Here is a 12681-nt window from a genome sequence, read left to right as displayed (position 1 = left end):
CCGGCCGAGGTTTCCTCTACGGTCCCAAACGATGCGCGCAGGGTTCCCAAGCCCACCATCCGTGTGCCACTTGGTACACCATGCCACTGTGTATCTACCGTAGTAAAGCCTACCCCGTCGGGCAGAGCTAAATACGGCCGCCAACACTTTTCCTACAAACACCAGAAACTAATTGCAACTCCTGGACAGAGATCTAGGCGATTAATAAGACGAGAGGGTCAATTAAGTATCCCAATGTGTGGTAGTATCTTGTCTTGGATAACACACACAGAACTCGGTTCTTAAGGATGGTCCCAATGAGACAACCCACCATGTACTCCTACATGGCCTCTCATCGCTACCTCTACCAAATCGGATTCACACTTTTACTCTCACACTGTAGGACATGAACACAACAATTCATCATCCAGATGGATCAGACCCGACACGACTCTAAGCATAGCAGGCATTGTAAACAAGCATGGATGACTAAGCACATCAAGGCTCAGGCAATTGCTACTCATGTAAGAGGTTTCAACTATTTACTGTGACAAAATCAGGTCATGCAGAGGAATGGGTTCAACTACCGATAACATGTACAGTTGAATCGTGTTTGTCCTAATGCAGTAAAAGAGAGCAGGAGCGAGGGAGTGGGTTTATTTCAATATGCTCAAGGGGGTTTGCTTGCCTGACACGTCTGAAGATAGCAATGAGTCTTCATCAATGTCAACGATCACATCGTCGGAAACATCGTTTACCGAGAGGGAACAACACCGGCAAACAAGAAACAACAACAATTATTTCACGGAAATGCAACACTATGATGCATGCTCAAGACATGAAATGAAAGGTGGCAGGGCTAATGTGGCTATCATTTCTTAAGTTGAAGTTGGTTTGAATTAGGATGCAAGCATCACTTCAAGCCGGGTATCTTTCCAAGTACCCATATAATTGATTCGACCTGATGCTCAAACAAATTATTCCAACATGTATGGAGTTAGTATTTTGAGGTACTGATTTGCATTGACCAATGTTTGATCATAGTAATTGAGGTGGAATTAAAATAGGAATCAAATTCCAACTTCAAACTATTTATTAAATTTACCCTATTCTTCATTTTGCCTATTTGATGATGTTAACTTTTTCAAACATGCCTGAAAATGCCATAATCAGATTCCCTGGATTTTTCTGATACTTCTTCATATATAAATTATTTTCATCCGAGTTATATTTTAATTTCTATGATTTTTACAAGTTTTGGGCATTTTCTGGAATTAATTAAAATTAGAAAAGCTTTATTGCGTCACTGTGACGTCAGACTGGCGTCATCAGTCAATAGCAGCCGTCCGAGGTCAAACCTGACCAGTGGGGGCCACTGGTCAGTGACCCAGGGCTTAATCCCGCGTTGACCCACCCTAATGGTGGTTTGACTCACCCGTGGGGCCCTATGTCAGCGTCTCTGGGGAGGGGGGGGGGGTTAGTGGTGGCTAATGGCTGGCCTCGTCAGGGCTACCAGAGCCTGGCCGGCGGCGACCACGGGCGCGGCAGAGGCTCGCCAGAGATGCTCTAAAACGGCCTATGGGGCTCGGTTAGAAGCGCTGAAGGCACTAGGGTGAAGCCCAGGCTCGACCGCATTGCACAGGGGGCTCGAAGGGGGGGCTAGGTCGCCGGAGTAGCCCCGGCGACGAGCCATGGCGGCTATCGAAGCTCGGCCACGGCGAGGCTAGTGCTAGGAGGCACGGGAGGAAAAGATTGGGACGGCTACGGCTTCAGGAGAGCTCACTGAGCACGCCGGGGTGCTCGGCAGTGGCTCTCGGGGTTGCTAACCACGATGACACCATGGCCGGCGGCAGGGGCTTTGGCTCCGGCAGCTAGCATGGTGGGAGGAAGGGGAGATCGACAAGGGGAGGGGGAATGCGTCCGGCGGCTCACAGGGATTCGGTTGGAGTAGACGGCGAGCTCGGGGACACCTTGGTTGGCACGAATCGACGAGAAAGGTCCGGCGGCCGGAGGTGAAGGGGACGACGGCGATGGCGATGCTCCGTGGCTCGGGTGCTCGGGGAGGTTGACGGCGAGGAGCTTCTCGATGAGGCAGAGCTAATGAGCCGGTCAGGAAGGTGAGGGGAAGCTTGAGGCTACGGCTGCGACTGACGGCGACGACGGCCTCGATGGAATCCATGGGGGAGGGAGAAGCAGAGAGATAGGGGAGAAAGAAGATGAGGCAGAGGGGGCGGGGGCGGCTTAGCGGCGCGAAGATAAGGGAGAGGAGGCGAGGCAGGCACGCAGGGAGGAGGTGGAAGCAGGAGGTGGCGAGGCACGACGGCGAGCTCGCCACGGCTCTGCCCGTCCTCCTGGCAGAGGAGGAAGATGACCTCCTCGCCCCTGGTGGACTGGGCCTGGAGGGGCGACAGGTAAGCGTTTCCCTTTTTTTCCTTCTATTCTTTTCTGTTTTGTTATTTCTAACATTTTTTTATTTGTTTTGGCTCCAACTAATTCAAAGAAAATAGGTAAACAACTCTCGGGTGTTATTTGGAATATTTCCAACCCCATGTGAAGTTTTCAACATTTTATAAAACTAGGAAGTATTTGAAATCAATTAATTAATTGATTTCAGTGGCTTTTGAGTTTAAAATAAAATGCCAAAAGTATTTTGAAAATATATATCACCCCTGATATTTTCTTTCCAACATTTATCAAAAATGATGGACTTTTATGAAAACCATTTTGGTTCATTGATTTGTCACCACTTTTGAATTGTCTTGCATATAGAGTTGCTAGGGTTTTGTTTTGAATATAGAGTAGCTAGGATTTTTCTCTTGTTGAACCTACTTGGATGTTGTTTGGTGTTAGGGTTTGGTCATCCCCATTTGTAAATCATCCAAATTTGAATTAAATTGATTTGAATGCATTCATGAATGCTTACTGATGCAACTAACTACAAGATATAATCTAGGGCTGTGACAAAAAGCTATACCAAAAATTGGTTCACGTAAGAAAGTGCGTATTGGTTTACGTAGGAATGCACGTTTTAGTTTACGGAAGAGTGCACGTAGAATAACAAAAGGGGTTATTCATGTTCAAGCTAGTTTCAACAATACCATTATAACTGTTACAGACCCACAAGGTCGGGTGGTTTTCTGGTCCTCGACCGATACTTGTGGATTCAAAAGCTCAAGAAAAGCATCACCCTATGTTGGTCAAAAAACAGTAGTAGATGCTATTTGTACATTAGGTTTGCAACGAGCAGAAGTTATGGTAAAGGGCGCTGGTTGTGGAAGAGATGCCGCATTACGAGCCATTGCTAAAAGTGGTGTGCGATTAAGTTGTATACGCTATGTAACACTTATGCCGCATAATGGATGCCGACCACCTAAAAAAAGACGTCTGTAAAAGAATTAACCCGCTTTCAACTTTCAAGAGAAATAAACGATTCAATGATAAAATAATAATACTAGTCTATTATGGTTCGAGAGGAGGTAGCAGGATCCACTCAGACACTAAAGTGGAAGTGTGTTGAATCAAGAGTAGATAGTAAGCGTCTTTATTATGGTCGTTTCATTCTGTCCCCGCTTAGAAAAGGTCAAGCGGACACCGTTGGTATTGCCTTGCGAAGAGCTTTACTTGGCGAAATAGAAGGAACATGTATCACACGTGCAAAATTTGGGAGCGTGCCACACGAATATTCTACAATAGCAGGTATTGAAGAATCCGTACAAGAAATTTTACTAAATTTGAAAGAAATTGTATTGAGAAGTAACCTCTATGGAGTTAGAGACGCATCAATTTGCGTCAAAGGTCCTAGATACATAACTGCTCAAGATATCATCTTACCGCCTTCCGTAGAAACCGTTGATACGGCACAACCTATAGCTAACTTGACAGAGCCCATTGCTTTCTATATTGATTTCAGATCAAGAGAGATCGTGGATATCAGACAGAACTCAGAAAGAACTATCAAGATGGAAGTTATCCTATAGATGTTGTATCCATGGCTGTTCGAAATGTGAATTATAGTATTTTTTCTTGTGGGAATGGAAATGAAAAACACGAGATACTTTTTCTAGAAATATGGACTAATGGAAGTTTAACCCCTAAGGAAGCGCTTTATGAGGCTTCTCGTAATTTGATTGATTTATTTCTTCCTTTTCTACACGCCGAGGAAGAGGGCACTAGTTTCGAAGAAAATAAAAACAGGTTTACTCCACCCCTTTTTACTTTTCAAAAAAGATTAACTAATGTAAAGAAAAACAAAAAGGGAATTCCATTGAATTGTATTTTTATTGATCAATTAGAATTAACTTCTAGAACATATAATTGTCTAAAAGGGCCAATATACATACACTATTGGACCCTTTGAGTAAGACTGAAGAAGATCTTATGAGAATTGACAGTTTTCGTATGGAAGATAGAAAACATATATGGGACACTCTAGAGAAGCATCTCCCAATTGATTTACTTAAGAATAAACTCTCATTTTAAATCCATTGCAATTTTTTTCTTCTTCTTTTTCGAGTTAGAATAGAATAAAAAGAAAAAAGAAAACAGTTTTGCATCTTTGGTACAATCTATATTTTCGCGAAATGGATCATAATAAAATAATAAAATGGATTTTAGGTATCTAAGGAAGATTCTACTTGGAAGTAACTATTTCCTAGATACCTATGGTACTTCATGGTTGAATGAATCAAAAAAATCTTAAAAAGACCTAAAGTTAACGATTTATCAATGGGTAGTGCTGCTCCAATACCTAACCAAAGAGCTACTACAGTACCGATTAAAAAAACGGTCATAGCTACTGGGCGGCGAAATGGATTTTGGAATTTATTGACATTCTCTGGAAAAGGTACTGTCAATAAGCCTGTTGGCACAAAAACCATTAAGAGAACACCCAATAACTTACTGGGTACCGTACGGAGTATTTGAAACACGGGAAAGAAGTATCACTCGGGTAATATTTCCAAAGGAGTTGTAAACGGGTCTGCCGGTTCACCAATCATTGATGGCTCGAGAACCGCTAAACCTACATTACATGCAATAGTACCTAGAATTACTACTGGAAAATATATAAAATATCGTTGGGCCATGCGGGTTCCTCGTAATAATTATGTCCCATCCCTTTAGCTAATTTAGCTCTTAATACAGGATCATTTAAGTCTGGTTTCTTTGTTATTGGGATAGGTGAACTCTTTAGGATCCATCCCCCAAAGGAATCGGACATGAGAATTTATCATCATCCGGCTCGAGCAAGAGTGAAGGAAATAAGACCGCGGAAGATCCTTAATATAATTAAGGTATATAATGACTCAATGACTCTAGACAAAAAAAAGCTTTATCGGATTCTCTTTTCCAAAGTTGCACCTACCACTACGCATTGAAAATAATCCTATTCTTATGGGTAAATGCTCAATATCCAAGTGAGCTTACAAATTTGATCATGATCAATTGCTTTGTGGATTGTCTCATGTCTCTTGATTAGTTGGTACTTATCCCCTCAATATCGCAAGTTTCTTACCTCCAAACAAAATATTTACTTGTTACTAATAAAAAATCAAAAAGTTTAGCCTACATTCTTCCTTAGATCCCTTCTTTTACTCCGATAGTATTGCGGATCACAATCGATGCAAAGAAAATGAATGCATTTCCATACTATAATAAAAAGGTAAGTGTAATAAATAGAGAATTGGATCATGTCACATGACTGATTCCATTTCCACTCTATGGGATCTTACGGAGCCTGTTCATGGATGACATGGTTGCGGTATGATCATAGAAGATATTCTCCTCAAGTGAACCAGCCTATCCTTCCTAGGTAGGGGACTTACATGTTGATTGGATGCGGAGACACCTTTGGTTGTGAATTCTAATGTGGCAGATCCAATTCTTTATCTGCATGGCCAAATCAATAATTCAAGTCACACACTCCCATAATCCGCCTTTTTTCTTTCATAAAATTAACTTCAACTATTTGTATCGTATAAAAATACTTCGGAGTTGAAGAGAAGTATCCAAATGACATGTGTTATTTTACAATAACCCATGCTTGTAGCAATGAAATACCACAACCTACCCGATATGATATATGAGAATTAGAATTCTCTATGATATGCCTTTCCTATAAAGGACCCAAAATACCTTGCTTACGTATCATTGGAAAGTGCATTAACATAAATACGACAGTAAGCAGAGGCAGTACAAAGGTATGTAAACTATAAAAACGAGTCAAAGTGGATTGGCCCACACTAGCACTTCCGCGGAATAACTCCACTAAAGGCGATCCTATTACCAGAATGGCGTCAGGTACACCTGTCACAATTTTGACTGCCCAATAGCCAATTTGATCCCAAGGCAAAGAATAACCAGTTACACCAAATGATGCAGTCAAAACAGCCAAAACCACACCTGTCACCCAAGTTAATTCACGGGGTTTTTTAAATCCCCCTGTGAGATACACACGAAATACATGCAGGATCATCATTAAAACCATCATACTTGCTGACCATTGATGAACTGATCGGATTAACCAACCAAATTTGGCCTCGGTCATTATGTATTGAACCGAGGAAAAAGCCTCTGTAACGGTTGGTCGGTAGTAAAAAGTCATAGCAAAACCGGTAGCGACTTGTACTAGAAAACAAGTAAGTGTAATTCCCCCTAAACAATAAAATATGTTGACATGGGGAGGAACATATTTACTAGTTATATCATCCGCAATTGCATGAATCTCAAGACGTTCCTCAAACCAATCATATACTTTATTGAGTTAGATAACTAACCCAAGCCCCCCTCTAAGAGCCGTATATGAAAATTTCATCTCGTACGGCTCAAGCAGAAACACACAAATTTTCAATGAATATTAGAAAAAAGGTTCAAAACTTCATCAGCCACTGAATCGGGTCGATTTTCCTTGAAGATATCAAATTAAAAAAATCCGGAATATCTTCTTTCTGATGATAATGCCAAAAAACCTCAAGTTGGCGCGTCTTTCGTTCTTCCTTTCCCTTATGTTGGTCATTAGAGGCTTCTTGACTTTTCTCTTCCCTATTTTGTATTTTTTATGCGTAATATAGAAATTATCTTGTTGTGATCCTATGAATCAGTTCAATTAAAACCTTAGATTCATACTAGAGCCACGATGATTTAGTCTCAAGCTAAACAAAAGGCAAGGGTTCTTCGAATAAGAACCGCTTGATAATCATTTACTGAAATTGAATCAGTGTAATGACTCGACAAAATCGATAGAAAAAAAGTTGTCTTTTGGGCAAACAAAATTGTAAGGAAGAAAATTTCTTTTTTATTTTTATTTAAGAACTAGTTGAATTTTCCAGTCTGGTTGCGAGGTCTTAATAGTGAGTATGAATCATAGTTCCATTTTTTTGATCCACTCTATCTATTTCGTGTTCCAGATACTAGAATAAATAATATCTAACGAATTAGAATCATCTTGATAGAGATAATAGGCCCTTTCTATATATTATCAATAGGATCAATTCTAACAAGTCACACACTCATATTCCAGAGATACCGAAACAAAAAAATTCCGCGGTCGAACTACCATAATATCTAGAAATGTAGAGCTTAAACTAGAAAGGCTTTATTGGATGGAAAAACTCTGACTTCCTAGTTTTAGTTAGTAGAAACCTAATTGGTTAAAATTCCATCCAGTAAAATGGAAGAATTATAAATTTCTAAAATGATAGATAGGAATATAGCGAATAAAGCCATTGCGACCCCCATAAAAGGAGTAGTCCCCCAACCCGGGGCGACTTTCCCATATTCCGAATTCAAGGGTTTCAGTAAACTACCTGCACCAGTTCATTTTGGCCTAGGTTCGTAACAAAACGTGGATGAATCCTTGCTGTTTTCTAGATTTTCGATCGGATTTTTTGGCGGCATGGCCAAGCGGTAAGGCAGGGGACTGCAAATCCTTTATCCCCAGTTCAAATCTGGGTGCCGCCTGATCAATAAAATACTTAGGTTTTCTAGTACTGATCGAATTGAATCAATTTTTACTTCGCATAAGTTCGGGCAAGAGAGTAACTAAGCCTGCCGATACTGGGTTTAGAGAAACCATACCATAGTTCTATCCTTAAACTAGGGTTAGGGTTTGTTTTGGCGGTAGTGGCCAAAATGGTTATCAATAGGGGTGAGGTAGTGTTTCCTTATTCTTTTATTATATGAATTTGAATTGGTTCTTAATTTATTCGATTTGAGAATTTTTAAATACGAGGATAAGATGTCAGAAATCTTGGTATCCAAAGAAAGGTCCCTAAGGGGCATTCTTCTCTTTTTCAATCTAAGATTCCAGAAGGGACTCCACGAAAGAATATCAAGACTTCCTAATTATCATACATTTTTTATCGTACATCTTATGTTACCTACATACACTAAAGTAAGGGCTACTTAATTCTAGCGAGAATCAGATTAAATAGGTCGATCAAAAATCAATTTAGGAGTTGTGTTATGGATAAAGTCTCTTTATTCTTCCATAGAATGATAGAAAGCAAGGCTGCAGGGTTTAGGTCAAAAATAAACATAGGTAAGGTAGGTATCCAATAAATATTTATCTATCGATAGTTTTATGGTATATTCGGGCGTCCTTTGCTTACAAAAAAAGAGTAACAAAGGGAATAAAAAATCTTCCTATCCCCGCTTCTTCTATTCAGGACATCATTCCGTACTCTTTCTTTTTTAAGGTAAGGAAAAAAGGGCTTATAGTATAGTATCGTATTTTTAATGCTCTCTAATTCTACAAGAAATCCTATAAGAATTTGTTAGGAGTAAATTCCTTGAATGATTGATCCATGGCCTTAGGGCAGAAGCCCTTTTTGACTCTGTACCCTTGATTCCACTATGATTATTGATCTATAGTAGAATAATCCCTTCATAGAAATAGGAGACATAATTTAGATGGATATAGTAAGTCTCGCTTGGGCTTCTTTAATGGTAGTGTTTACATTTTCTCTTTCACTAGTAGTATGGGGAAGGAGTGGAGTCTAGGGATACGATACTACTAATTGATTAAGTAATCAAATTGTTGTATCAATTCTTTTTTTTAATTGATCGTTTTGCATTAATTATTTTGTCAAACGTTATTCTTTAATCTTTTTCTTTAGTTTTGTTTCACTCCTGTAAGAAACTCTTGTATTGTAAGAAAGAGCCATTATACCAATTAAGAATTTCTACTAGAAATGACTAATGGTTAAAAAAAGTTCTATACATAAGAAAATTAGACTTTCTTCCACAGAACTATTCACGGCATATCACACATTTTCCATTTGTTTTATACTCTTTCTTTATTCTTAGAATAATTTTTATTCTCTTTGGAAGCATCTCGCGGGATATTTAAGCATGAAAGATTCGCTGGTTTTTTCCTTTTAATTTTTACTATAGTCTATTCTTATATTATTTTTCTTTCCTTCCATGGATTCTTTGGTCAAGAATTGTCTTCGATTTTTTTATTTTGACCTGATTGAAATTAAGTGGATGCAATGAAAAAAGAAATTGAATTAGACTACTTAACTATTTCAATGTACTAATCTATTCTATGTAGATTCAAAGATAATATAATAGAAAGACTCTAAAGTGTCGTAGAAAAAACTATATGTAGTTCTTTCTACCACACTTTAAGATTCCAACTAGATCCTTTCATTTAAGACTTGGATTCTTTTTATTTAATCCCTTTTTCATTTCTTCAATGATTAATTGGAATTCCACTTAATTATTTTGCTGACTGTTTTTACATAAATAATAAGTAAAAAAGAAGTAGGAATTAGAATGAACGGTGTAGTAGCAATAAATGCGAGAATATTGACTTCCATAACCTCTTTATTTTTTATTTTCACAATAACTCGGGATGTAATCCCATGGAGAGGAAAAAGGGGTATCTTGTAAATTCAAGGGTAGGGCTTGCATTCTAATAATACTGAATCAATTCAATATTATGAATATCGGATCTATCAAATCAATTCATGGATGAGAGTTATATTTCATGGATGAGAGTTATATAGTATAACATAGGAAGATCCTATATCCATACTAAGACCAAAATGGGTTTTTTGATTGGATTAGGAATTCCCTCTTTTGTAATCCTCTTTTCTACTTTTTCTTTTCTATATCTCTTACCCACGAGCTTTCTTAATCTTATACAATTTCTCTTCCTTTTTCTTATAGTTATACATACAATTATGTATGTATTATATGACCAATTTTCTATGGGTCACATAGACATCCAAATAAGCAGTAGAAGTGAGATGGGGAAAAGAGGTCTGAAATAAAAAGGGAATACAATTTATGTATGGATTCCCGTAAAATACCGGTACTCTATTCCATAACAGTGGAATAGGAAATTAAGATGAGGATGGTATCATCATAAAGAAAGATAGAGTAATATCCTAAAATTCTACTAATCCACATATCGTATGTGTGTCTTTCTTTATCTTTATCGATCGGGAGTAGTGAAAAAAATTCATATACTCCTTCCCTCCCTCTTTAATGAGAGATGCAAAATAAAAAAGTGAAGTAAGGGTTCCCTATGGGTATTTGATCTTGCTCCCTGCCCCTTTTTTCATAGAAAAAGGAAATATGAATTTCTCCATTCATTGAACCCTACTTCGGGACTGACGGGGCTCGAAGCCGCAGCTTCCGCCTTGACAGGGCGGTGCTCTGACCAATTGAACTACAATCCCCGCGGGGTGTATGTCATACCCATTCTTAAATAGAACCATAAGAAGATTCGATTCGTCTGTCGTACTCTAAGAAATAGACGGATCATATACTACATACCCACATATTATATTATATGTGGGTATAGTGAGAGTGGCATAACTAGTATGTCATGATTTTTTATCACTAAAAATGGATAATAATCCACCCTTCAACAAGAAAAACTCTTTTGTTTGTAAGAAAGGAATGAGAGAGATATGGATTAGAAAAAAATCCCCTTTTTTATTTCTCTTTTATTTCTATAGATCAGACATTTTATTTTATGGGATGTGACATCCTCGACTTTTGCTATAGTAATGATTGTAATTAAGCTACAGTGATCAACCACTAATGATGCCACGTCATCGAATTCCCATCTCAGACCCGCGTTGATTCGAGTCTGTCCGGATCCAAAATTTGAAAGCAAAAGAAAAAGTACTTTATAAGTTCATTACAGATATTAAAAGAATATGTATATGAAAGAGAGATTTAGAAGTATGTATAATAAATTGAAAAAGAAAGTATAATAAAAGAAAGTATTTAAAAAGAAAAATCAGTTAGTGAAAAGAAATTAGAAAGAAAGAAATAATAGAAAAGGGAAAAGGCAAAATAAAACAAAATGAAACAAAAAAAAAGAAAGAAAAAGCAACCCCCCCGGCCCAGCTGGGCCACCCACCGGCCCAACCACCCAAACCCTAGAGCCCCTCCTGGGCGCCGCCACCCCCCTCGCTACTCCCTCCCCTTTCCAGCGCCGCCAGCGCCCCCCCACCCCCCTTGGCTCCACCCCCACCGACACACTCCCTCCCTCCCGTGACTCTCTCCCTCCCACGATGCCAGATCCCCCTCCTATCCCACGTCGCCACGCCCTCTCCCCCGTAACTCCCGTCGCCCCTCCCCCTCAGCTCCTCTCCCTCATGCGCCGGATCTCGCCCCCCCCGTCGGCCTCCCACTCGCCGACCGGCTCCCCCACCTCCCTGGCGTGAGGCCCCAGCCTCCCCCCGCGACCGGCTCAACCCCCCACCCCTCTCAGATCCCGCTGCACCCCCACGAGCACCTCTCCACCACGAGCCCCTCCTCCCGCCGACGAGCTTCCCCCCCCACCGCCGGCCTCCTCATTCCCCCCCCCCCCTCGTCGGCCCTCTACCTCCCCCGGCGGCCTCCCCTTACGGCCGCCCCCAGGATCCCCGCCGGCCGAGCCCCTCCCCGTCGGCGGCTCCATCTCCGGGGGGCCCTCCTCACCGGGGCCCCTCTCGGCGAACCTCCGGCCGGCTCCTCCTCGCCGGCACGCCCGTCTTCACCGGAACCGCGTCACCGTCGTCACCTTCACCTTCGTGCGAACTCCGGCTTCACCGGCCCCTCCCGTCAACGTCGGTGAGCCCCTCCTCGGGCTCCTCACACCATGTCGATCTCCTCGCCGTCCCGGTTCCGTTCCGGCAAACGGGGCCTCGATCCGTCGACGGTAGACTCCGGTAGGAGGATTTGAACTTTAGGTTCTTCTATGGAGTTAGCAGAGAATTGTTCTCTGTCTGTTAACACAGAGAGAGAGATGAGTGTTGAGAGAGAAAAGTAAATAAAAATAAATGATGTATTAGACGCGTATGTATGTATGTATGTATGAGATGCGATGTATGTATTTGCGTATATGAATAATTAGAGGAATACGACATTTGTATGGTTATGTATTGGTGATTAAAAATGTGTTTTTGGCCTTAGGTCACTTACAGGTGGGGCCAACGCACCCGCTGTCTATGACAGGGAGGCCCCACGCGGTAGTTAAAATAAAAATAAAAATAATGTTTTTATCAAATAAATAAATAAATAGATATAATAATTAATTAACCTAATGAGAGAATGACACGTGGGTCCCCCATAAAATTAATCTGATAAATCAATATTTAATTTTAAATAAAACTTGTGCCTATGACGTTCGGGACCCGCTGGTCAGTTGACCGGTCAAATGTTGATGTCAGCCTGACAGCGCGATGATGTCATAATGGGATT

General features: G+C 40.5%; 1 non-coding gene across 1 annotated transcript; it reads left to right on the top strand.

Annotated features, from left to right (window-relative positions):
* The first annotated feature begins 7864 nt into the window (after positions 1-7864).
* On the top strand, positions 7865-7935 carry TRNAC-GCA. Its single transcript has one exon. It is a non-coding gene; the product is annotated as a tRNA-Cys (tRNA).
* Positions 7936-12681: the final 4746 nt, after the last annotated feature.

This window comes from Hordeum vulgare, chromosome 2H (assembly GCF_904849725.1).
Source record: "Hordeum vulgare subsp. vulgare chromosome 2H, MorexV3_pseudomolecules_assembly, whole genome shotgun sequence".
Classification (NCBI taxonomy): domain Eukaryota; kingdom Viridiplantae; phylum Streptophyta; class Magnoliopsida; order Poales; family Poaceae; genus Hordeum; species Hordeum vulgare.
The sequence above is the reverse complement of the archived record's forward strand: the minus strand, read 5'-3'. Positions and strand labels throughout refer to the sequence as shown.